Raw genomic sequence first — 6,529 nt, forward strand, 5'->3', positions numbered from 1 at the left:
ATCCTTAACTTAGACTCTTTTTGGTAAGATTGCCCCCGGAGTGTCAAAGCTGTGGGGACCAAAAGGACACGGAGGGGTGATTTTACCAATGCATTGAGCCCGTTTTTGGGTGTGACGTGGTGGTAAATTGGGGCGTAAAGCATTGAGCAAAAACTGGCACCATTTTATGAGCGCCGGATTTCCTGCACAGTCAGTCTCGCCGGAAATGGACAGCAGGCAGGTTAATGTATTTAAATTTATTTTAATGCTGTTTTACATCTGCTTCGTGAGCCTAGCGCTGAATCGTCCAGGCTTGGCCTCCTTGCCGGAAAAAGTTCTCGCCGGCGAGGAATAGACATGTTCCCCATGAACGTCAACTTGGCCGCGCCTGTGGAACCAGAGGCCGTTGAGGCCTCCCCGGGTAGGCCAAGGGCAAGGGGTGGGGTGCCTCTTGGGCAGTGCCAGACTGGCACCTGGGCAATGCCATCGGGGTCAGGCCAGGGGCCAGGCCAATGGAGGAGGGGCCAGTGGGGGAGGGGCCAATGTGGGGAAGGGCTAATGGGGGAAGGGGCCCGTTGCCACTCTGCAGTGATCATTGGGGGGAGGGCGGTGGGTCTGCGATTGGTGTGGGGAGGGGTCCGCGATCGGTTTGGGTTGCGGGGTTTTGGCAGGGACTCACATCACGGGCCGCAGGCTCCCACAATTGCAGAGGGAGGGGCGGCGGGGTGGTGAGCTGCTTCTGGCTACCTGCAGGAGCAGGGGCCTGACAGCTCTCTCTTTGTCTGTCAGACCTCTGCTACTGCTAATGCGGATGTGCAGCATCACAGACCTGCACATGCGCACTACCTCCCTCTGCAGGCTTTTGGGGGCACTTAGCCCCTCCCACAGGCTCCTGCAGCGAGCAACAGGCTCACTCAGAATCTTGCTGCCAGAGTGTGTATGGGGGGCGGGGGGGAGGGGGGTGGGGTGGGGTGGTGGGTGAGGGGAGTGGGGGGGGCTGGAAACACACCCAGAAGACGGATCTGAATCTCAGTTTCAAGTCCGCCCAGCACTTAGGAAAGCAATGATAAAATCTCCCCCATAGAGTATTTGCTACTTTTGTGTCAGGTCATCACCAACTGAGCCATTGTACTGCATCCCCGCGAAGATTTCCTTGAACCGGGTTTTAATATTTAAATGTGTCGGTAACGGTATATGTTAATAAAAAATAACCTTGTGAAAACCAGCCAATTGACTTCTCTTCCTTGGGTCCATTGTCTGCCTAACATGCTGCATCGTCTCCCTCCTGGAACCGGCTGCGAGCCTATGTGTCGGAGAGGAGGAAAATAAATGTAGGCCTTTGAGTGGCATTGGGCTATGGGGGCAGGTGAGGTGAGGGGAAGGTGGTGAAATTGGTCTTTACAGTCAAGATAAACGGATGATCATGAGTCGCTAACCATGTCCCTGGCACCATACCTCAGCCTCATTTTGAAAATTGCGACCTTGGAAGAATGTATAATGGCTGATTGTCTAAGGAATGGGATACTGACATTGGAGGCAGTCCAGAGAAGGTTCACGAGGTTGATCCTGGGTATGGAGGGGTTTCCTGATGAGGAGAAGTTGAGTAGGTTGGGCTCTGTACTCATTGGAGTTTAGAAGAATGAGAGATGACCTGATTGAGACATATTGGATTCTCAGGGGGTTTGAAAGGACAGATGCTGAAAGGTTGTTTCCCCTTGTGGGAGAGTCTAGGATCGGAGGGCAGAATCTCTAAGCGGTTATCCATTGAAGACAGGGATGAGGAGGAATTTCTTCTCTCAGAGGGTCGTGAATCTGGAATTCTTTACCGCAGACACTGTGGAGGCTGGGTCCTTGAGTATGTTCAAGGCTGAGATAGAGAGATTTTTAATCAGTAAGAGAATCGAGGGTTATGGAGATAAAGCGGGAAAGTGGAGATGGGAGTTATCACATCAAATCATTCATAATCTCATTGAATGGGGAAGCAGACTCGATGGGCCGAATGCCCTGCTTCTGCTCCTATGTTCTTATGGAATCTCTCAGCAAGGGTTATGGGGGATCGAGGAGGATTCTTCAATAGTACTTCACTGGGTGTTCAGCACTTTGAGATGTTCAGAGTTTGTGAAGACACTGTAAATTCTTTCTTTCGTCCATATCCTGTTTTACTCCCCCCAGAGAGAACAAAAGGATCATTTGTTCCATTGAGGGGACCTTTAGCTTTGTTACTGTATTCTCTAATAGGCTATGTTCTTGGGTGCTGAAGTTTGTCTCCTGGTTTAATGCCATGTACGGTCTCTGCAAGTGTCTTATTGCATTTGTCCGTTTGTTCCACCCCCCCCCCCCACCCCCCCCCCCCACCCCCCCCCCCGCTATGGTTATGTTCCAAATCCTTCATTTTCAAGACAGCAGTGTGAAAAGAAACAGACAAGTTAACAATTTGACGCGGCAGGGCAGCACAGTGGTTAGCAATGCTGCCTCACAGCGCCAGGGACACGGGTTCGATTCCTGGCTTGGGTCACTGCCTGTGTGGAGTTTGCACGTTCTCCCCGTGTCTGCGTGGGTTCCCTCCGGGTGCTCTGGTTTCCTCCCATGGTCCAAAAATGTGTAGGTTAGGGGATTGGAGGGTAAATATGTGGGGTTACGGGAATAGGGCCTGGGTGGGGTGTCAGAGAGTCGGTGCAGACTCGATGGGCCAAATGGCCTTCTTCTGCACTGTAGGGATTCTATGATAACTCACCGGGCTCAAGGAATTGGGTGGACACCAATGTTACATCAATGTTGCCTTCATTGGGGAGGGGTAAAATCAGGGGTGGTTACAAATCAGGGTTTCCCACTCCTTCCCTCTCCCCAACCACAGTTCCCATCAATTTTCCAATGAGTGGTTAGATTAAAGTTACCCCCTCCCATAAGGGTTAACTTTGCACTGCCGTTCAGTTCAAGCTTTAAGATAATATTTCCCACTGCTGCCTCCCCCCTCCCCCTCCACCAATGGTCTGGCCAAGTGACCACCCCCCCCCCCCCCCCCCCACCCCACCCCCCCCGCCCCCCGGCCATTTGTATTCATTTCACTACAGTGTGGGGTTAAATAGGGGTTTGTGCTTCCCAGGATACCCTGGGAGCCAACAGGCCCATCCGTCTCATCCTAATGGGCCAGGCAGGGAGTTATGTCCACCTAACTTGCGTTGGCACGTGCCCCTGGAAGAGGACATCATGATGACCCAGGCCTGGGAGAACGTGCCAGTGTCAGCCTCGTCACTTGGCAGATGCGAGTCAGGTTGTAGAATCATGCATTACAGAAGAGGCCCTTCAGCCCATTGAGTCTGCACTGACAAAACCACACTGAATCTCCTCTAATCCAACTTCCCAGCACTCGATCCATAGTTTTGAATGTTATGATATTTCAAGTGCTCATCCACGTACTTTTTAAAGCTGGCTGCTTTTCCGAGGCAGTGGGTACAGTAGACAGAATCCATCAACTCATAAGACCAAAAGACATAGGAGCAGAATTAGGCCACTCGGCCCATCGAGTCTGCTCCACCATTCAATCATGATATTTTTCTCACCCCCACTCTCCTGCCTTTTCCTCATAACCCCTGATCCCCTTATTAATCAGGAACCTATGTATCTCTGTCTTAAAGACACTCAATGACCTGGTCTCCACAGCCTTCTGCAGCAAAGAGTTCCACAGATTCACAACTCTCTGGCTGAAGAAATTCCTCCTCATCTCGTCCCTTTAGCATGAGGTTGTGCCCTGTGGTTTTAGTTTTACCCACTGGTGGAAACATCCTCTCCACGTCCACTCTATCCAGGCCTCGCAGTATCCTGTAAGTTTCAATAAGATCCCCCCTCATCCTTCTAAACTCCAACCAGTACAGACCCAGAGTCCTCAACCGTTCCTCATACGACAAGCTCTTCATTCCAGGGATCATTCTTGTGAACCTCCTCTGGACCCTTTCCAAGGCCAGCACATCCTTCCTTAGTTACGGGGCCCAAAACTGCTTATAATACTCCAAATGGGATCTGACCAGAACCTTATACAGCCTCAGAAGTGCATCCCTGCTCTTGTATTCTAGCCCTCTTGACATGAATGCTAACATTGCATTTGCCTTCCTAACTGCCGACTGAACCTGCACATTAACCTGAAGAGAATTTTGAACAATGACTCCCAAGTCTCTTTGTGTTTCTGGTTTCCTAAGCATTTTCCCATTTAGAAAACAGTCTATGCCTCCATTCCTCCTTCCAAAGTGCATAACCTCACACTTTTCCACATTGTATTCCATCTGCCACTTCTTTGCCCAATGGGTGGGAGGCTGGTTTGTGTGATGGATTGGGTTACATTCACGACCTTTTGTAGTTTCTTGCTGTTCAGTTACCCGCTAAGCTGCCATCTTCTTCCTTACTGTTACTTACATGGTTTACTTTATAAAAACCGTTAGTTTTATTTTCCTTGGATCATTGCAGAAAATCCTTGCACTTTGCCACATATTCAAATGTTCATGAGCATTTTTGTAAAGTTTTTAAAATAACCTCTTTGCAAACTTTTCTAAGATTTCCGTTACACACTCTTCACTTCTCCTCCGCATTGATCCAGTGGCGGTATTGATTATCCTGTCAATTGGCATTGATGCTTCCCTCTCCTTGAACCCCTGATGATTTCCCCTCTGCCGGTGCAGTGGTGACCATCCACCAGCAGAGGGTGGCATTGTATCACTTTCATCACAGGATAGAGACACCGGTTTGAGGAAGTGAGGCTTTGACCCAGAGGCAAAAGATCAAAAGCTCCCCCATTGCAGCAGCCAGCTGCTTCTGAAACGACTTTATTTCACTCCCAATAACACATCAGATCAGTTATTTCTCCCTGTAAATAACTTTCCCTTTTACATATGGATTGGGAGCAGTGTTCAGGCCCTCCTGCCAGCTCTGTCATTGGATAAGATCATGGCAGAGCCAATTGTGGCCTCAACTCCACTTTCCTGTCTACTCTCGATATGAGGGGGAGCCAGTGGCGCAGTGGTATTGTCACTGGACTGGTAATCCAGGGATCCAGGGTAATTCGCTGGAGACATGGGTTCGAATCCCACCACGGCAGATGGTGAAATTTGAATTCAATTAAAATTAGAAGTCTAATGATAATGAAACTATCATGGGTTGGTAAATCTGCCATCCTTACCAGGTCTGGCCTACATGTCACTCTTTACTGCCCTCTGAAATGGCCCAGCAAGTCACTCTGTTCAAGCGCAATGCAGTTAGGGATGGGTAATAAGTGCTGGCCCAGCCAGTGATGCCCACACCTAATGAATAGCACTACTGCCTCATAGCTCCAAGGACCCAGGTTCGATTCCCGGCTTGGGTCACTGTCTGTGTGGAGTGTGCATGTTCTCCTTGTGTCTGCGTGGGTTTCCTCCCACAGTCCAAAGTGTTATTTTTAAAGTTTATTTATTAGTCACAGGTCGGCTTACATTAACACCGCAATGAAGTTACTGTGAAATTCCCCTAGTTGCTGCACTCCGGCACCTGTTCAGGTCAATGTACCGAACCAGCAAGTCTTTCAGACTGTGGGAGGAAACTGGAGCACCTGGTGGAAACCCATGCAGGCATGGGGAGAACGTGCAAACTCCATACAGACAGTGACCCAAGCGGGAATCGAACCCGGGTCCCTGGCGCTGTGAGGCAGCAGTGCTATCCACTGTGCCACCGTGGGTTAGGTGCATTGGCCATGTTGAATTGACCCTTAGAGTCTTGGAATGCGTAGCTTAGAGGGATTAGCGGGGTAAATATGTGGGGTTACAAGGATAGGACTTGTGTGGGATTGTGGTCAGTGCAGACTCGATGGGCTGAATGGCCTCCTTCTGCACATAGGGATTCTATGATTCTTCTATGATTTTTGATTTGATTTATTATTGTCACATGTATTAACACAGTGAAAAGTATTGTTTCTGCGCACTATACAGACAAAACATACCGTTCATAGAGAAGGAAATGAGAGTGTGCAGAACAGTCATAGCTAGGGTGTAGGGAAAGATCAACTTAATGCGAGGTAGGTCCATTCAAAGGTCTGACAGCAGCAGAGAAGAAGCTGTTCTTGAGTCGGTTGGTATGTGTCCTCAGACTTTTGTACCTTTTTCCCGACGGAAGAAGGTGGAAGAGAGAATGTCCGGGGTGCAAGGGGTCCTTAATTATTCTGGCTGCTTTGCTGAGGCAGCGGGAAGTGTAGACAGAGTCAATGGATGGGAGGCTGATTTGCTATGATTCTATGAATAACTAAAAAAACCCTTTCCCTCCCTTGTCAATCACGAATCTATCTCACACAGCCTTAAAAATATTCATTGGACCTCTCCGAGAGGTGGGGCAGGAGGAAAAACCTCAGCCACCCTGATTGGTACATCATCATCATCCTATCAGTGTACGTGTCCTTCCCACCTCTGCAACCTCCCAGGATTCCACCCAGAGAAGATGACACAGAAATCACTGAGCATCAATATTTATCATGGCTAGAATATGAAGCATGATCTCCACCCCCCCGCCCACCCCCCTCACCGGCCCCGCCCACCCC

This window comes from Mustelus asterias, chromosome 8 (assembly GCF_964213995.1).
Source record: "Mustelus asterias chromosome 8, sMusAst1.hap1.1, whole genome shotgun sequence".
Taxonomy (NCBI): Eukaryota; Metazoa; Chordata; class Chondrichthyes; order Carcharhiniformes; family Triakidae; genus Mustelus; species Mustelus asterias.